Genomic DNA, 21,120 nt, shown 5'->3' on the forward strand with positions numbered 1-21,120 from the left:
CAGACAATGGTACTTGGAGCTCCACAGCAGAGCCGAACTCCTTAATGCAATGCAGTTCATTACACATGTTCACACTTAGGTGATGAAAAACAGCAAATCATTTTCTTCTCAGCAGATGGATACTCAGAGCTTTCAAGGAATTCTGCAACATTTTACTCTTGTGCTAATGCACAACCAAACATCCAGGCCATCATATTTTAAAACCTTCAATATTACCACTGTATCCACTTTCAGTTGAAAGACCTGAATATTAAACAACTTGTCTAATAAATCTGTGTAAATATGCATGATACTTAAATAATCTATAAAATAAAATCAAACTGACACTACTAAGTGGCATGTGTGGATTACGTCCAATGCACAAGAGAGTATACCTTTATTAAAATCACAATTTAAAGAAAGATAAAATTCCATTTGGATGACTGTGAGAACTCTCCTCGTTTTCAGAAGGTCTTTGCTACAAGATGATTTTCAGGCTTGCCAATTTTCTCTTTAGCCATTTAAAACTGTACAGAGCTTTTGAAACACAGTGAGTATTCACAGATTCAAAGGAAACTGGCTTAGTGAAAGCAAGTACTAACACATCTGAACAATGATAATCAAGACAGAGTCAGAGACTTTAACAAAATCAAGTGTTCTATAAAGTTATCAGGAAAACTGACAAAGTATTGTAAATTTTTTTTAGGCATGGACCAGCAATTGCTACTACAAGGGCTGATATATTAATTCTAAAATGGCCAAAGCAATTGATTTTCTCTCTTAATGGCCTTTTTCCAAAATAATCCTAATCCAACCAGCCCATCCCTTCTCATCAGTCATCTCTGCAGTCTCTCCCTTCTGCACCCTTTTATCAAATAAAGACATAAAAAACTGATAGCATACGTTTACTGCAAGTCTATAACTTATATAAAAAATAGTTATGTTTATACTATATTCATATTTTAATTAAAAAAAATTACAAGTAACCTATTTTGGATCATAGAAAAATAAAACTATGCACCAGATCAGCAAGGTTGCGTCTAGAGAACTGGGCTATGTGTCTCTTCTCAGGAAAAAACTAAGAGGGAGATACTGAATACCTGGATCAGTTATCTGATCCACTTCTGCCTGTAGGTTTGCAATGAAGGGTATAATGCAGGGAAAATGGGGGGGAGGGATTGAGCTGCTTAAACCAGCACAGCAACTGTAAAGAAAAGTCACGGGACTGGAGATACAAAACTAGGATTATTATTGTTCTAGTTAAATACAATCTCCTTGCACCAAAAAGATCTAAAAAACCAAACCCCACCTGCCTTGCTGCCACTCATCAAGCTGCCAAGTTAAACAACCAACTACTAAAACAAGGACCTAGCTGCACAAAGTAGGCAGTTTTGCATAAATTTCTTTGTCTACATCTATTCCCCACAGGTCACTATGAAGATTCTATTTTGTAAGAAGCTAACTTTCTAGGTTTTACTCAAATAAAACTTGCGAATTTAAATCTGAAAGTCTTTTGGTCTTTTTTGAGAAGTTCACTTCAAGAGAAGGTCTAGTGACATCCAGCTCAACACTTTCGCTAACTCAAGGTCCTGTCATACATATACCCTAGTACATAACGAGCCACATTTCTATAAGCCACTTTTCACAGCAGAATATTGGTCTTAAGATGCCAAGAAGTACAAATGTTTGCCCTCTCTTTCTTACATACACACTTCTTGAGAAAAGTAATCACTATCCTGATTGCATTCATTTAATTTTACTGACTTGCTGTCAATATTATGAATGCTTTGTGAAGTCAGTAATCATTCATTTATAATAGGTGCTTTTTTCCCAACTCATTCTCTATAGTTAGTAATTATACAGGCAGGGCAGCAGTTAGGCATTGTGTTCCAAATATATAAAGTCTAACCAGTACCACTTTATTCACACAGCAATAAATATAGTGGGACAAACTCAAGCTGACTTTCATGAGCAGACACACAAAAAGAGAAGTGCATCACTAACGTACTGTTTGCAGCACATTCAAAAGGCTTGATTAGAAGTCTAACAGAGGACATGCTCCACCACTTTTCCAGATAATCAGTGTTTCTTCAGATAATCAGTCATAAAATTGAGAATTATTTCCCTGACCATCAATTTCTCGTTGATCAAACCAAACAAGTTCTCATCAAGTGGGAGTCTCCTGGGTAGTTTTGCAGGGATCCTGGATACTGCAAATCCCTCTACTGTTGGCCAGTACTCCCTGATCATTTCACAGAAGTTTTCAACAAACATCATTTACTTGGATGAGTAGTATGAAAGCAGTTCAGATGTATGACTTGAGCACCTTGAGTGTATATGGAATAGCACTAGAAACAACAGGGGATAAACATACTCTTAGCCTTATACACAGCCAAAATTTCATAGCGCAGATATACTTCTAAATATATTAATCAAAATTCTGCCTTTACCCACTTATGTAAAAATCTTATGAACTTTATCCCCCTAATAGAACGCACAGATGAAAGGCTGCAGCTTCCTTCATCTCAAGACCAAGAATTAAAAACAAACGGACAATAAAAAATGTCAACAAAGGGTATTTTTAAAAACTATAAAGTTTATGAAACTTCAGTTAAATTGTTTGCCTACATCCACAGCAGGCATGGTGCAGGCAACAGTTCAAGCCCCCTCTCATTCACCCATAGGGCTCAATGCAGAGCCACAGCAGTCAAGGTTTCAATGAAAAGATTTCTTCAGGATACGTTTTGTCAAACTGTGACCAATACTTGTTCATCCCACCACTGACTAATGGTGTCTGTGCTGTGATCATCCTTCAAGTTGGAAGTTGACCAAGACTACAAGCTTGGTTGTCAAAGCTACTGATGAGCCATAGCAAAATACTATTACATCCATACTCGTTGCAAAAGGGCTGTATTAGCGCAAATCAGCATTGATGATGTGTCACCCTGAAGTGAGCAGAGAGCTTCCAAGGTGCCACAGGTTTTACAACTTTGTGTACTCTTACTCATCACTAACCTAACATGACAAATCCATTCTGAAACAGAGCTATATAAAACATCTTGGATAATGATAAGCAGTCGAGGAAATACATAGCGGATAGCAGAATTCGTGAGCAACTAATGGGAGACAAGATTACCAGGGTACCATAGTGTCCCTCATGCTGGTACTAATAATCACCACCTAGTAGTAACCGTGTCTTTCCATAATCAAGCAGCAATGCCTTCTTCCTTAGGTACATTGACAACACTTTTCAACCCCTCCTCATTATTTCTTCAATGATTTGGAACATTTTAGACTAATGGAGTAATCCAGACAGTCAAAGTTTACCTCTTCTACCTACAAGTACATTCAAGACAAAAATGACCCAGGTCAAAGAAGATAGCAGAGAAAGTATGGAAAAGGATTCAAATGACACAAACTTTAGAGAAAAACTGATGGGAGTAAAGCAAGTGGATGAGTACGAAAAATTTCAGAAGAGATGGAAGAACGCCAAAGCAATCGTGAGTGTTACGAGAAGGGATCAGAGTGGGAAGGCAAAGAAGGCAGTGCAACAACATAAAAAATGTATTAAAAGACCAAGAGAGAAAGAGAATGAGGTAGAGCATGAGCAGGACACTTGGAAAAGACAAAGAGGAAAAAATTATTTGGGGAATAGGTAACACAGTGAAAGCAGCAGAATATTTTAAAAGTAAAAAACAGAAGCTTAAAATGTTTAAGCAAAACAGGAATGCATGAGTTAGTGGATAGGAGCTAGATTTGACAGAGCAACTACATATCTGGAGGTTCCTGACACTCCAGTGTCTTTAATATATCCCATTACATTATTTATCATGAGCTTGCATGGGCATCAAATTAACACTTATTTTTTATCACAGGTTTTGTAGGTTGCTTTCTTCCCACATCCACTTTTTACCAGTATTTTAAAAATTATGATTACCAAATTTTATCTTTTTTTGAAGGGAAGCAAAAACTCTGGCAAAACCAAACATAAATGTTATTTCAATTTCCTGAATTGAATACGTGGCACAAAATCCCCAAATAAGACAAAAATACTCTACTGAAACACTGAGAATTATTGTGGCCAATTTTCCTGGACTGACTCAAGTTTCTTTTATACTGGCTCAGAACGTTTAAGCTAGTTGTTTTAAATAGGTTATTACCAAATTGTACTTTCAAAGTACAAGCTAACCTTCATTCAGAAGAGTCGAGGTCTGTAGGTTTGCTGAACAGTCACCAGAGAGAGCTGCTGTCCGTGCTTGCCCTGCCACTTGAGAATACTGACCTGAGGTAGTGAAGAAATTATTGGGGTACCTTTGTCACACACCTTCAGCCTAACCTTCCACTGCTAGATATGAAAGACAGAACTGTTTCATTTCAAAGTCTAGTCCAAAGGCAAGAGGAAAAAAAAAAAAAAGGGGGGGGTGTGTGTTGTGTAGAGGGTGGATTTTAAATGCTCTTTAAAACAAGACAAAAAAAAAAAACAAACCAACCCACAAACCCAGAAATTGTTTTTCCTGCACTTTCTACATTTATAGGATTTGTGGGCAGGTTTTTTTGTTTTTTGGTTGTTTGGTTTGGGGTTTTTTTGGGGTACTGACCCGTTAATTTAGCTAGGTATGTAAAAAAACAACCCAATACTATGCTGGGACACAACACTAAAACCTGGTGCAGTTTCAGAGCTCTCAGAGCTGTGTTAGAACATTCTTAGACTAAGAATCAAGATATCCACAAACCCAAAGATCTCACAATTTTAACATCATGTTCCATCACAAACACAAGACTCTACAGGAAAAATCTTTGCCCCTGGGTTTCCTGAGACTCCAGGATTAGTATGTAAGGAAGTATCACTCCTTATACCTTTGCTTAATACAAGCTGGTAATGCCTCCAGTGATGAACCTTCCACTGGTTCCTTTCAGCTGTTACCAGGAAGAGCTGTACACCAGAATTAAACTCAGGCTTTTCTGTAGACATTTGAACAGAAAAAGCTACAGTTAAAGCCAATGCAAATCCAAAATAAACTGAACTTATCTACTCGCCCAGCTCCTCTACCCTAAAATACATCATCAAGACCTGAGACAGAAACACCATGTAAACAAAGCCATCTCCTTTTCCAAGTGATTTCTCAAATTACAGATGTAGAGCAAAGCTACACAATAGTAACTTTGTGCTCCACTGGGTCACCTATTGTTGTCTTCCTTACTTTTAAAATCATTAACAGCCATTCAGGGTGTTTTTCAGTGTATTTTTAATTGCCTAGCAGGTCTTTAGGACCCTGCCATCCTCCATCCACTCCCAAATTCTCAGTAGAACACTGGAACTCCAAACATCAATAGAGATACAAGTCTCGGCTCATTATTTCAACTTTGTCATGCTATGCTCATATCACTTTCATCTTGTGCTTTATTTCTGTTAATTTTAGAGAGAATGATGGATTACACTGCAGCTTCAACTTTATCTTGTTCCATCATGTGCATTTTTTTTTTTTTTTGGCATTGTAAATTCATGGCAAATATCAGAAAATGGTAACACAAGAAGTTTATAATGAACATCTCATGGTTTCCAGGTTCCTTGGATGGTAAAAAAACCTAAAACCCTGAAAAGTGTTTACAAGTTCCAGGCTACTAATAAACACCTTTGCAAAAACACCATGATGGCCTGCTGACCTAAGACAGAAGAATCCTTAAGAGGCTTATTGTCTTCCTCTTGATAAGATTCTTATCAGATCATAATTTTTTTTTGCATGACATTAGAAGCTTTTGCTCTATAATGACCATTAAATACAAGAGAACAAACATGTCACGGCAATCTTATAGTTACCTCCCATTCTATCTGCACTCACAAGGCAGTTCAGGATTTCCACCAGAATTTGTTTGGTGCATTAAGAACGTAATGAAATCATGATAAAATTATGTATCTGTACATGCTTCCTCTAAGGGTGAGAAAATTATACCTTGCTTAGTAAGTGCTCTGAAACTGCCATCCATCCAAATAAAAATATGCAATATTCATTTTGCTCAAACTACAGAGTTTCTCTACAAAATTTATTCAGAAACACTTACTTGTAAAAAAAATGAACCATAGCATAGGAAACCCAAACCATAACTCTCATCCAGATGAGCTCAGAACAAGTGCCAAGATTGCTACTCTGCTTGATACTGACCCACTAATTTATCCCAGAAGTCACAGGAGTACTTAATTCTCCAGTGAAAGAAGTAATTAAGTGAGAGCTATTATACATACACAACCCACTAAGAGCTCATGCTTTTATTTAAAAATATTTACATTTATTAACTTAAATAATATACATACATATAAAATACAGATTTCTATAACCCTATTTATACATTTAGAAGAGTTTAATTGAACCCGGAAAACAACTTCCATTCCCTTCTCATTTGATAGTATAAATTTAGTCAAGAACATATTCTACTCTGTGCTAATTTACCACAAAAGCCTGCCAACATTTTCCAGTAACACACTACGCAATCCAACTGTCCATCATGTGTTTGCTCTCACCCTCTCTCCATACAGGGAGCAATGTGTGTAATGGAGTAAGAATTTTATGGAACCGCACACGTGTAAGATGCTATGTTTGTGTAAGAAAGACAAGTTTTAATAAACATACCCCAAAGTTATGATGGAAAATGTGGAAACAAGCTGGGAGTTAATTCTGAAGTCCCCAAGCGGCCCCCACTAAAAGCTCAACTTCTTACACACGTTCCCTCTTGTCTCCCGAAGCTCCAGCATGACAGAAGAACAAGATTATTGGGTTTGGTGTTCATTATTCATTTAGGCTTCTAAATACTAGTTTCAGCCCACTGAGATCCTCTAAGATCAGAAACAACACCTTAAGCTGGACCCGATGTTATGCCACAAGCAAGCCCGGGTTGCAGGGGATGATGTCCCTCAGGGACACCAGCCGCAGCACTCACTGCTCATCTGCCTTTCCTGAACACGAGAACACACACACACACACACACCCCGCCACATCCCAGCTGAGCCACGAGAGAACACAGGAAAACCTGAAGGTACATCTTGATCTACACGCTGGGATGACCTCTCTTTGCCAATTTAGAAACTAGAAAATATTACTCAAAAGATGCTACGTGAGGACTTTGCATCCACAAGCAATCCACATGGTTTCTTTGCCAAGAAAGGAGGTTACCACATCATTCCCTCCTTCAAGATAAGTCCCTTGGCATAAGGCCTTCTAGTGTTTAGGCTCAACCAGCTCCCCTGAGATATGCCCATCTGTAAGGCTCAGGCTATGTTATTCAGTACCTTATGACAATAACTCAAATTAGTCAAGCTGTTAGTTAAGGGAACACCCTTTCTCACATTGCCAAGCCCAGTAGATCTATCTAAATGACAGAAAATAAATAAATCAATCTACTTTATTTTGCTGTTTCAATTACTGTAGAGCTCTCCCACATTCCTTGGTACACAGAAATATATCCCTGTTCTAGGCCATTTCTACAGCAACCTCCTGATCTTCAGATTATTCAGAATCTGGAACTATTCATAAATAGATGGGAAAAACATGACATTTGTATAATACTCCCCTATAACCTGTCAAGTTAGTCTGTGTCATGCCGGATATTTTATGCTATTTGTATGATCATTAAATAAGTCTATGTAAAAACACCAGCTATTTATTCCTTTAAAAATAGGACCTTTTCCGTCACAGAATGGCACTTTAAACCTATGTAAATGAGAGACTCATTTACTAGTAATTATCATTCATCTTTAGAGTCCTGTTCTGTTATACCTAAACCAGGTTTTTTTGCTAAAGCTTGGAAATCTGACTGACATACAGCATTTGGCCACTCTTCTGTCTTTTAAACAGCAGCTGGTTTTTTGCTGCTTGAATCCTAAATGGGGTAGACATTTTATCTCCCCAACACAAGGTTCTAGAGACCAAAGACCTCATTTCTGAGTACTTGTATTTGTCTAAAGGACAATGATTATCATAGCCTTGTATCACCATAATGTTCATGGATGTTTTTTCAGAACTTTACCTGACCTCTTCCAAAAACACTCAATAAAAATAATGCAGTTTACTTTGGGCAGAAGATATTTACCTGTACACATGCATATCAACTATAGGGGGGTTTTATCCCTTAAAAATACCATCTGCTGTTCGACAGACAAATCTATCTGATGATGAGTGGGCCTTGGCACCCGAAGTGAATTTGTCTAGCCCCTCTGGAATATGACTATCAGTATACAACAGTATATTAACTTTAAATATTTGACCTATTACAAATAAAGAGTTTCGTATTAAATTCTTAAGATTCATAAATAAGTTTGAGAAAATCTTGTCTGTGTAGTTTTCAGTTATGTCCTGAAACTAATGTAACCAAATGTATCGCTCTGTGGTGCATCAATTCACTTTGCAAAACTTTATTAGCTTAGACCGTTACAAATATTAACCAGACGTAACAGTTTAGGCATTAAATATAATTAAAACATTTCTTCTGTGGTTACCAAACAATGCTCCTCACCATCAACTGCTACCCTCTCTACCTCTTTCAAACTAATCATTAGTTAAGGTGCTTCGGTACTGAAGATAAGCTGAAATTAGATTACCAACAGTATTTATCCTCAGCTGTACTGTGGTCGAAAGCTTCATCTTCAGTTGGCATCCTGTCCAAAGTGAAATCAATAGGAGTGTTACGCTGGTTCATTTGAATTGCGATTACACCTTTGCTCTAATTGGCAGAAAGCTCACTGCTTACTAATCAAAAAAAGGAAGAGAAATCTCACCAGTTATGTATTGCATGAAAAATTGAAGAAAGCCTCAGCAGAGGAAGTGTGTGTTTTGCAGGTTTATACACACATAGATAAATCAAAGATTTTCTTCATGAGGTGATCCAAATACTCTTGGTAAATTACTGTAACTTTTAGAAGGCATTTTTAAAGGGTTTTTAAAAGGTTTGATCACTGATCAAGAAAGCATGTAGTACAGCATACATGCTTTGTATCTGACCGTATGAATACACAGATCATGCATTCTCTAGCTTACTTCCTAAAAAGTGTAGGCATCAGGCTCACTTCTAGACCACTAGCAAGAGCTCGTAACTTACACACATCCTTTGTGTATTTAAAGGTAGGACTTCAGGTACATACATCCTTTCTTGCCTTTATTTTTCATGAAATATCAAATTCACTAATGCATTATTAAGTGACAACTAGAGCATGCCATTTACAGTAAAAATTAGTATTTTAAGTAATTAACTCCACTGGACTGAAGTTTATCAAGGGAAGGAAGCATTCTATATCGCTTTACATTCAGGCTCTATCAGCAGGCACATACACAGACAGCCCTTTCCCAATCCAATAGCTAATGTGCAGTCAAAGCAGGTCAGTAAAGAACAAAAGAGTCTTAAACTACACTAACCCAGTGGGCTTCAGTATCCTCCAGGAATGACAGAGAAGGACCATCTAAACTGTTACAGTCACAGGACGGTTATAACTGTAAAGACTAGAAAGCAAAATATAATCCCATGCCATCAAGTTCTCCTCCCTGTACCTGGCACATTAGTCAACTAACCTAGCAGTAGTCAACTAACTGCTTTCAAGCAAACCTACTGAAGCAGCACTTGTGTGCCTTACTCCTGCCTCTGACAGAGACACGAAAGTATCAATCCTTCACAGAAGACCTAACAATCTAGTGAGCTTTACACCCACTCCTCTGGGTCCTGTCACTTTCAGAGGATGTTACAGCTTGTTTCATTTTAGTATCAATGCTAGCATTATCTCTCTTGTCAGAAGGGAGTGAAGAACCCAGCTCAGGCATTCCTTTGGCAGCAGAGGCCCTTCCCTTTGAGGGTCCCATTTGGTATTGCTTCATGCCAGTCCTCTGGGTTGCTCCTACCTTTGCCTGTTCATGGAGTTTCTCACAATCATGTCTGTAATGCTTCTTTCTGAAGCTTGCCTCTTTGTCTTGCTTCTCTCAGTCTGCAGCTGAAGACCTTCTCCAAAACAGCCCCCAGCTTCTCCAAATGCCATCTATTTTTACCTAGGCAGTGCCGTCTCATTCCGGATGCTGCTAATTGGCCCCTTAGTCACAACTGGAAAAGTAACCTAGTTGAGTAACTCTTTCTGAGCTGCTGCGCTAAGGAATTGGTATGCCTCATACTTGCATAAATTAACATGAGGAAGCTTCCAGTAAATTTGTTCCCATGCAGGATGAAGCTCAGCGTTTAATACAAACGAACAGAATTTAGCCTCTAAGATTCTATAGCAACTTCACTCACACTTCTTTTAAAGTAATGACCTTACCACATAAGTGTTATGCATTTAAAGTTCTAAATCCTGTAAGGAAGTACCACATTAAATAGGCGATAACTGTAGCTCTAGAGATCAGCTGTACTCTACCTATTATTAACCAGTCCTTTCCCCCCCCACATATTACCTAGACCACTCTCTACACTTGCAATGATCTACTCAGAAGACAAAAAAAAAACATGTAAAGTTAAATTTTTACAGAGTGAAACAAGTGACAACAATACACACATACAAGCAAACCATCCTGAAACGTGTTTTTTCACACAGACTTCTTTCTTATATACATGACATAAAACAGCTGGCTTCACAGTTACAAAATGATGTTTCAGACAATTCAGGGAGCCCTGCTTGCTTCTTCATCATTTTGCTAATGCAAAATTAAGTTGAAACATCTTGGAATTTTCTCCCAACTATTCTGCTTCTGCATAGTTATCAAACAAATTGGTACAAACAGAAAAAACAGATGATGAGACAGACAGACTAGTTAGGCAGCTTTTACTAGGAAAACACTGGGAAAAGTAAATAACTAAATGATCTAAATTCATTCTAAATTACTTTACAGTCATTGTAATACTTTATTATTCCACTAGAAAGGCAAATTTAAATGCTGAGTATTTAAAAGCCATTACTTCAGAAATATAGAATGCAAATGAGAAAATTACCATTTTATTAAGAGAACTTGACTCATTTTTACTAATGAAAACCACAATCATTTAATACTAATATAATTAATCCCCCCTAGAAATTCTGAGGTTAGCACAGACAAACACAGCATGAGTTTTTGACAACATGAATGCAACTATCAGATGTCCTGAACATCATCTCTAAAACTAAAAGCAGATCTTTTTGACAAATTAGTAATTCTGGATTCAGTTAAATACTGGCAGATTAGTACTCTTTCCTAGGACGAAGGAAAGATCCTGTTCCACCCCATAAAGACAGCCCGGGCTGCCAAGAGTAAAGGGAAGGGCCTTCAGCTGTGGATCATTAAGAAACAGCCATTTTAAAAAATGGGATGTTTTGGAGAACGTAGCATCCAGTAAAACGGTGGAGTACTTTTTCCATGAGGACCCAAGAGAACTTGAAATCATTTATTCTGTAAATGAGAAACTGAATGCTTCGGTGATGGCTTGTTTTGCTGAAAAAGGAACTTATTTTCACCTGAAATGATAGCAAAAAGGATTTGCTTTAAATGTGATTCTGCTAAAAAGAATGAACACATACAGCCGACTGCAAAATCCTTGCCCTGCAAACCACCATCACCATCAGCCTTGCACATCCCTACTTCCCAGTCTCACATTAGTTTTGTTTGGTTTGGTTGGGGTTATTTTTGTTTTTAAAGAAGCAGTTCTGTATGGCTGTGTACAACTTTGGTCCAGACTGAGGACTCAAGCAATACAGCAAAAACTCAAGTTAACTATACTGTAGAAAAGGCATGCACATCTGTTTTTGGTTCAAATATATGGTGCATCAAAACCAGTGAGGAATCCTCGTTTCCCACGACAGCACTGTGAGGGACATTCAGTACCTGGAGGGTGCAAGGAGTGAAGAGGGAGAGCAAGCCCCCATAAGACAAGTAGAGTCCATCAAAGGAGCACCAGGCAAACTGGGATCTAGAATCCATCTCAAGAGCATCCCCCTCACTCTTTCTCCAACTCCCAAAACTCAATTTTGGTGATTCAAAATGTTGGGAAAACGTCGAAGGGTTTCTAGCTGTGGACACAACTGTGATGGGACAGGACAGGGTTACTCCCAGTTACAGACTCACATTCTCCATGGGATGTTTAGTTACAGCCAAAGTAATTTTTGTGCAGACCAAGGCCTGAGGGTTGTTCATCATTTTAAAGGAGGCACCTCTTCTTCGATCTCCGAGGCAGATGTGGCAGGCAGATGAGTCAGCCTCAGAGCTATGATATCTGTGACAAGCCTAGAGACTCAAGGAATCTCTGGTGGTCCTCAGCTCCAGTCAGCCCAAGTGCCACGGGCTGGGCCCAGCTGCTATAGAGGCCACCACTGACCCTCCATGGCACCCAGCACACTTCCCTCCTGGCTTGGATTTGCAGATCCCTGCTGCCCACGGGGCTTTCTGCCATTTCAGTGTCATCTCCTGCACTCAAGCAGGCCTGCCAGAGATGGAGGAGCTCTCCCGGGTTGTTTGTCCTCACTCTGATAAGGTGCAAAGAGCAGCTCCTGTCTGTCCTCTCTCCACTGCACGCAGCCTTATCTGGACACACAGGTTTCCTTGGCCTAATGCGAGGGTTTGATCAGGATACAAGGCAGAGTAAATTAAAAGAGGCTGCTTGTGCAATGAAGACGAAAATGGCAGGTTCTTCTGCTTTGGGCACTATGAGATAATCCTTCCTTGAGGCATCGGCACCACCTTAGGGCATTCATGGTACAAGTATTTACCCCCAGCCCTCCCTTCAATAGCTCAGATCACCTGAAAAAAAAATCAAATTACTCCAAAATTCAACCAACTTGTAGACATATGCAAGTTTATGCATCAGTATTTTCAATTGAAGTACTTGTAAGACAAACAAAATCATATTATTGTACAATAATGTACTTCAACTGTTAATGAATAAAATTTTATAATAATTTCTCCACAACCTCAGTATCTCCAAGTAACAGCATACTAAGTAATCCTTGAATCTTCTTCTTTTTCCACTGTTAAAAGTGCTCAGAGTTTAAAAAGTTGCAGGAAAAGTGGCTTAGATATTAGAGCAAACTGAGATACCACAGTTTGCCTGCAGTAGCACTTCCCTCTCACTTGCAGAATAAATTAGCTCCAGCAGAGCTCACTGTACTCTCTGTACTCGATCTGGTTCTGGTATCGGGGAGCTCAAATTCCCCTCTGCTGCACCGCACCTGACACAGCCCAGCTCCTCTTATACAACAGGTCTGTCCAGTTCCTCTCTGCTTCCTGATCCTGTGGCTGAGCAACAACTTCCCTTGATTTTCCCCCCTCCCTGATCACCCTACCTTTTCTTGTCACTACCTAGCAAGCTGCCATTAACCCTTTAGTTTTGGGTAGGTCTGAGATAACAATAGTAACCCATGTTATGTTTCTGGGTTTCCTGACCCTTATTAAAAAAAAAAAAAAAAAAAGCAAAAAAAAAAAAAAAGCTCTTTTTTCTTAATTTAAGTAATAAACTCACAGAATTCTGTGGAAGAATTTTAGAACTATTTGAAAATAGGGAGAAAAACAAAACAAAAAACTGATAACCAGAGAAATGTCTGAATAACTGAAACTCCTAACGTTTTCAGAATGTCCAAGGGGTAGAATACACCAGCTAACAGGAGGTGCCCACTGGACTGATATTTTGAAATAAAGCTTCTTTTTCATTATGTCTAATAAGCAGTGCCTGTGCCCTTTCTTAAACCAAACAGAAACATAGTATTTTTTTTCCTATAGAAATACTTAAGAACACATGACTGGTAGGAAAGCTCCTGGATTTGTAACTTTCACACAAAAAACTTAAAAACAAGTTAGAATACCATAAAGTCAGTTTCACCTTTATTCTGCACATAATTCTCTACCTCCAACTGCAGGAGAACCAGCTCAGGCCTTGGCATGTTCAATGACAATTTCAAAACTTGTCTTAACTTCAGCAAGAAGATATGCAAAAAATAAAATAGACTGCAATCTATATTTTGAATTAAAATACAAATACAGTCCCTCTTAACATCCTTCACCAGAGATATCAGCCCTTGCCTTGTCAATGTTACCACTAATACACTAGCCAGAGTAGCACAGACACTGGCACACTTCTCCCTTTACATGCCTACTTTTCAAATAGTGAACCTGATTCAGCAATCCTTCATCAGGCACAGTGCTAAAATAATCAAATTAGACTTGTTTCTGAATAACGCAAAAACTGGTCTTAATTCTGAAATGCAGGAAAAACTGTTCCAGTGTGGAGACGGATCCTACGCTTTCTCGGGTTTTAGGGCTCTCCAGTCTAGAAGAATTATGAATACAGGATCAGATTATAAATTCATCTCATTTCTGCTCACTGTCTGTCTCATAAAGCTCATCCTACATCTGTAAATACAAGCCAGATAAAAGTATAACTTAAAAAAATAAGGATCAGCTTTTCTCTGAGTCCACTGCCTTGCTACAACATGCATAGACAGAACATTTTTAAATGATACCTGTCAATGAAAGTTTACACCTGCTAAGGAAAGCTGTCTCAAGTTATAAACCAAATCAAAAAGCATCCTACTCAGAACCTAAAACATAAACAACTAGAAAAAGCAAAAGAACAAAAAACAACAACAAAGTAACACCAAAAATAGCAACATCTTATCCTTTGATTATGAATAAAATTTCACAATGAGTCACTCAGAATAGTACCTCAGGAAATCTATCTTTTAAGTACATAAGAAACTGTAATAAAAAATAAAAATTTCTTATTTGTTCAGACCTCTACAATTTTAAGAACCTTACCTTCATTACATCCACAAGATGAATATTGCTTCTTTTCATCAACATAGCACTCTAAAAAATATCCCACCTTTTAACCTGAGTGCTTACTGAAGGTATGTTTAAACGTCCAGCGCTAGCCTACAGTCTAATTCACTTGTCTAACGAGTGAATTATAGTCATAACTGGATGGTGATTAACACTAAACAACCCAACGCTCACACAAACAGCACAGCAAATCATTCTTTTCAAACTGCCAATCGTTGAGGTCAAAACATTCATGCTTTTAAGTCAAATTACAATCAACTTCCTCCCCACCCATTCTATTATTTGTTATTCATGCATTGACAAGAGCATGGAAACCGCTTCACAAAAAATCATGGGTATCTTGGAAGCACCTACAGTACTTAAAGATGAAATACCATTTAAACACCAAGAAAGGGAAAGGGCTTACTGAGTTTTAAAATCAAACAAAAAAAGCCCAGTCAAATAAAACCCAACCAAACCTAGTTTTCCCTTTCACATTTGGTTTAGATACTTCCTTTTTTATCTCTCATTTTATCCATTACTGTGCCCCCCACCTTCAATATCAAGCCAAGCAATCGCTTCCTACGACAAAATTTAAAAACAAAAGTCATGTAAAGATAGCAATGCTTTGAATCACAAGCGATTCACAAGGTTCAGTGCTAGCCTCTGAGAAAATGTTGGATTTAGATCTTAAAACTGAAGTTCAGAAAATTAAGGAAAGCAAAAAAATACTGGGTTTCTATTTTATTTGCATTCAGATTCATGCTATAGCCCCTCTTTATCTTTCTAATCTATGTCAATGTCTAGGAAACTGCTTACAAATCAAGTATTTACCAACAAAATATTAGCAACTTCCTTAAAATACTACTTTAGGCAGCAGCAACAGCATACAAAAGACAACATTACTAGCGGCTTGGAAGAGATGTAAGTTTTTCATGGTGGAAACTTCAGGTAATACTGCTGACACATGTTTCTGAACCTGAGAGCGTTCTCGGTTTCTGCTTACCAACCCGGGATGTTTAAAGCAGCCGTGACGTAGGAGCGACGGCCATCGCCCGGCGCGGAAGGCGGCTCCCCAGCTGTTTACTGTCTCCAACTTCACTCCAGTTTTCATGGGTAAACACACGCTGGCCAGTCCTTTCATTATCTGCATAATCCCAGCCTCTTTGATTACTGGACTGTAATACCAGTGCTCGAGTGAGCTTTCATTCCTGAATTATGGCCGCACACAACACGGTCGGGGGAGTGCCAAACAAGATGATTAAGCAGCAAAATATGACAAGGCATGAATTATATTATTAATATTCCTATCTATCATTAGCCACTGAAATGAGGGTTTTGTGCAGCCAACACTAATTATGCATAAAGAAGGCTCCTCCACTTTGACACGCTTTCAAAATAAGAGCAACTATTTATTTTGAGCAATTTTATTCTTTGGTTGCTTTGACACTGAACTGCATTTCAACAGCTTACAAATTACTTCCTTTTTCAAACTCTACCCTGAAACAAGGTTGGAGGAAAATCTTCTTTTAAAAAAGGCAGCTCGAATTACAATCCTTTCTTTTCAGAGAAAGAGAGCATAATCATTTTTCAACAAGATATGAAGAACAGCTTTCATTTCAGCAATTGACTGCATGTACTTAAGTATATATCAAGTCTCCACAAATTTTGGATTCATCAGTGTGTTGTGTTTCATTTCCCCAAATTCATAAAAAAAACCAATCAAAAAGCGAGTTTTAAGGAGTTTGTATAAAACAGCCATGAAACCTCCTTTTCAGGGTTGTTTTTTTGGGGGGTTGTTTTTTTTTGGGGTTGTTTACACATCAGCATCTCTGAGGTTTCACTCATTTCTGTAAGGGCAACCATTCTCTTCTACCCTCAGTGATCTGTCTGACTATTTTTTAGACATTTGTTTGGAAGTGGGAAGGCAAATGCCTTAAGAAAGGCAAAAATTAGCGCAAGGACATGTAACACATCACAATAAATTACTACATGTTACACCACAAAATTAGTGGAATAAACATACCAAAGTCCTCACAGATGAACTTTCTGTCACTGAAAATTTCACTTCACAGTATTGGGAGAAGTTGTTCAATATCTCCTAAGATTTTGACCCAAAGAAGGGAATACCAAGCAAGCATACAAGGCATTTGCCACTGAACTGCTTTCAGTTGACAATGAAGATCACAAACGCACATTACTGGTGTTCTCCACAGTAATAAAGACAGAGAGGAGAAAGGGCATGAAAAGATAGTTGTTCTCAGGGCAGGCAGAAGGAAGTGAGATAACAGAAGAAAAGCTTAAGCAGGATTGCAGTTTCAAACTATTTTAAATCTATAGCCCTACTGTAACCTGGCACAACTTGCTAAAATGTGTTAATAACAAAAAACTGATCTGACAAGGCAACAAAATAAATTATGGATTTTAGTAAAAGCTACACAGCACACCACGCTTAGAAAAAAAAATGCATAATTAAATAGTGAACTAAAATAATGAATAAAAACAGAAAAATTCATTTAAAAGTTTTATTACTTAACAAAAAAAAAATCTGATTGTGAAGGAAGGGACTTGGCACTCGGGGTGAGCCAATAAAGCGACTGTGCTCCAGCCTGGATCATACCTGAATTTCACTAGCCTGCATCATTACCTTTAATCAAGACTTTTGAAAAAGGTTTGTAACAGTCTGTGATTTTTGAAAAGAAAAACAGAAATAATTTGATCACATTTTTTTTCTATTAAAATAAGATTAGAGCAATCTTTCAGTTACTTGTATGTAATAAAAGCGGTGAATCTTAAAGAGTTTGTATAATGTCATATTTAATTTTTGTCTCTTGTTTTTCTCAAGTCAAACAAGAATAACATTTTTAAAGACTGACACTTTTATACTGTATTACTCACAAGTTATTAATTTAAAAGAACACTGAGAAATAAAAAGATTCATATTAAAAGCATCCATTATTTTTCAATGCCCAATTTGAGACATCCTGATTTTTCTGAATGTTTACTTAGCACTGTGTAGTATTCAGGACTAGTTCCCACTAAATTCACTTGCATTTTGAGTCATCATCCACTCTGTAAATCACGACCCAGTGTCTCAGAGTGAGCAGCAAAAAGAGTAAGCACTTCTGAACAACTAGTAGAGCATCACCCAAGACCTACAGAGCAGAAGAAACAACAAAGTCTAATTCCTCCAAGGAAAGATCCAACTTGTCTAACTCATGAAAGCCTCATTTTTCTCCCCAAATCCCTTACTGCCCTTCCTACAAATTTTCAAAGCTTCTGAAATGGCTAAAGCTGGGGGTCTTCCAGCTACAGTTAGGAAACCACAAGCTGGAAGCAGATAGTCTAACCTATATGAAACAGTCCCTAAGATTTCCTAATGAAGCAACCCTCTCTGAATTAATTCTGGTAACTTGTGATCAAATAATACAACTTTTAGAAAAGTCATGACTCTTGATTTGGAAGCACACAGAGAATCTAACAACACTTTAAGTGTTCCTGCCCGTTCATATTTTTCCTGACTATTAAAAACGCATGCCTAGTTTCTGGCTTTAGCCAACAGCATTAGCTCTTCTTGTATTTGACCAGTATTTTCTCCCCATAAGACAGTATGACCATATCTGCACTCAAGCTTTTTGATAAGCTATGCAAACAGATATTTTTTAAATTGTACTGCATAAGGCATCGTCTCTGGGTCTTCGATCATTTAATGGATCTACATCTCCCTCATTCTCCTGCAGCTTCTTCAGGTATGCCAAGTTCCAGATGCCATGATGCATACTAATATTGATCTTACCAGTGTCACAAAGAGAAGTAACACTGATGCCTCTGTCACACCTAAGAGGAAACAAATCATCCTTATTTGCTCTGAGAGTATGACACACACACACACACACTCTAGTTAATGACAGATGCTAAATGCCTGATCATTCTTAATTATGATAACCCTATCTAGCTGTTACACACAAAATAATCTTCCACTGTCTCAGAACTCTGCCACAAGCTTGGGCTGGTATTCACAAACAAAGCCAAAAGCTGATCCAGGGCACAAAACCCACCCCTGACAAAGAGAAGCTCTAAAGCAACCATTTCAGATGAGCAAAAGTACACTCTTTCAGAAATTATCTTTTAGAAGTTCTATAAGAAAAAATGGCAATTTATAAAACGGTGTGTACAGTAATTTCAGTCACATTACTGTATAATGTAGTAACAAACAAAATAGTAAGCAATTGACAAAGAACATATCTGGGAAAATTGAAAACCCTTTTCTATCAGAAACAGAACTAGTAGCCAAGATAGATCAAGACAGACTCTGTGAAAAAACTCTTGCTATTTCTTTGACTCACTTTAAAACGAGAACAGTACTTTTTCTTTCAGATAATTCTGCAGAAACCTCCTAGGTTTAGTTAAATTTGCCTACAATAAAATTATCATTTATGGAATAACTGGGCCATGGAAAACTGCATTTTCCATTTAGATTCAATCAAGAGGTTCTTGTTCATCTGAATATTATTTTGTGGCTCAATGTGAAGTATGGGTGGAACATGCTGAAAAGATGATTTCTTTCCCCCGTTTCTACAGCACCTGCTAGATGCTTTAGGCACACCAAATTAAGCCTATTCCAAATGTACAAAACATTAATCACCTCTTTTGACTTTTTTCCAGGTTAAGTATCAAATGTGTTCTACTGGAAATGGTTATACCCACACGTGTGCAAATATCACCATTGATGTTAACTATTTAATGAGCCAGCACAGAGCTCCTGTAATCAACTCTCCCCACGGAACAGGTCATAAAGGGAACCGCACTTCGAAATGAATTAGAAGTCCATACTCTCTGCTAAAATTAACTACACTGGTCCTGAGCAATGGCTTCCTTAGGCCTTTTCTCTGTGTTTAGTCACGCAGCACAAGAGCTTCACACAACTTCTTTATCTCCCCTCTCCATCCACCAAAAGGAAAACCAAAAAATGCTGGGGTAGCTCATTTCATGCGTCCCACCCAGTATCTCACAGGTCAGAGATGATACAGCTAAAGAACGTTTACACTCTGGCTCAGCAACGAGTCGAGAAACCAGGGCAGCTCCCAGGACTATCCAACCTGCAGAGTACTCCAGTGCAGGGATGAGGAAGGTAGAGACGAAGAAATCTTCCCCTCTTGATCTGTACACAGAGGTCTGCATGTACCCTGCAGAAATTCAGGCCCAGTCCCAGCACCTCGCTTTCAGCCTCCTTATGGTGCTCTCAAAGGCTGTAGCACAAAATAAACCCTTTAGGTAAATTTTCAGTGTTGTAGTTTAGAAAAACACTAATAGCAGCAGATACACTGAGCTTTCTGAAAACTTCAGGAGACAACACTCCACAGCTTTCATCTTAACTTACATAATCTGAAACAGTACTACTCCCTTTGAAAATGAAAGCCAAAATGTTGCATAAGTTGACATAAATTACCAAAAAAATTGTAAGACAGGTGGGAAGAGAATGAAGGGCTTGGGGCTAGATTTTTTTCTCCCCTCACATCAACACTGGCAAAATATTTGTAGCTGACCTCTGCGGTTTTTTTAGTACATCCAGACAGTAAGTACATTTTTAAACCAAAACTCCTCTGTCATATTCTTCCCAGCAACAGTTCCAGCCATTAAATGGTTTTTAGACAAACCTACTAAACAGCTGCTTAATATTTTCAAGTAGTTTGGTCCAGGTAGCATCTGCCAACCTCTTAGCTACATTTAGTATCCTCCCACAGTTGAAGCTTAACAGACTTCTCTATTGAGACTTAAATCAGCAGCCTCTTTGTCTCCATGCAACTGCTCTTTTATGGAAAATGGTATGGCAGCACAGAAAGCACAGTATGAATTTAAGCAGTGAAGCTGGTAGAAAACTTCTTGTTGTCTAAAAAGAAAAAATGCAAATTCCCACTTAGATTCTCACTGGAAAAAATACAATGCAGGCCTTCCCACCCTACAGTCATGTGGATGCTATTGCAATGGTATGTGCAGGTACAAAATAGACATTTCGGTGTTCAGATTCACCTGCTGCCCTGTTAGCCAGTTCCCATCCCTTCCAGGGAATGGATTAGATGGACTTGGTTTTAAGGACAAGTAGCAGACAAGGACCATGCTGCTTCACGTGGTATCTTTTTTTTTTCTATACAGGAAATCTCCACTCAAGTAAGTAAGCTTCCATGCAATCTACATATACTTGCTGGATTCTCTGAAGTCTTACAACTATAGAATGCTGAAATTCCACAAAAACTTTTTCTTTCTGTTTAATATTATAAGAATGTGGGGTTTTCAGTATTATGCATGTTCCTAACCATTTGTAAGAACAACAAACATTAGGACTGATGCACCAGATTTCCTTAATATTGCCGATCATCTTCGAAAATACAAAACCAGG

The 21,120-nt window shown here is 38.1% G+C and overlaps 1 protein-coding gene across 5 annotated transcripts in view; it reads right to left on the bottom strand.

Moving 5' to 3' along the window:
• PPP2R5E (protein phosphatase 2 regulatory subunit B'epsilon) overlaps positions 1-21,120 on the bottom strand; it is a 75,597-nt gene that overhangs the window by 36,411 nt on the left and 18,066 nt on the right. Inside the window, exon 1 of one of the 5 annotated variants that reach the window (XM_032996371.2) lies at positions 15,730-15,845. The exons of 3 other annotated variants lie outside the window; for them this stretch is intronic. The gene's annotated coding sequence lies outside the window, so the exon portion shown is untranslated. Of the gene's footprint in view, positions 1-14,720; positions 14,840-15,729; positions 15,846-21,120 lie in introns of those variants that run through there. One more of the 5 variants, XM_032996370.2, reaches the window with a different exon arrangement.

Source organism: Tyto alba, unplaced genomic scaffold (genome assembly GCF_018691265.1).
Source record: "Tyto alba isolate M040663 unplaced genomic scaffold, T.alba_DEE_v4.0 Super-Scaffold_29, whole genome shotgun sequence".
NCBI classification, from domain to species: domain Eukaryota; kingdom Metazoa; phylum Chordata; class Aves; order Strigiformes; family Tytonidae; genus Tyto; species Tyto alba.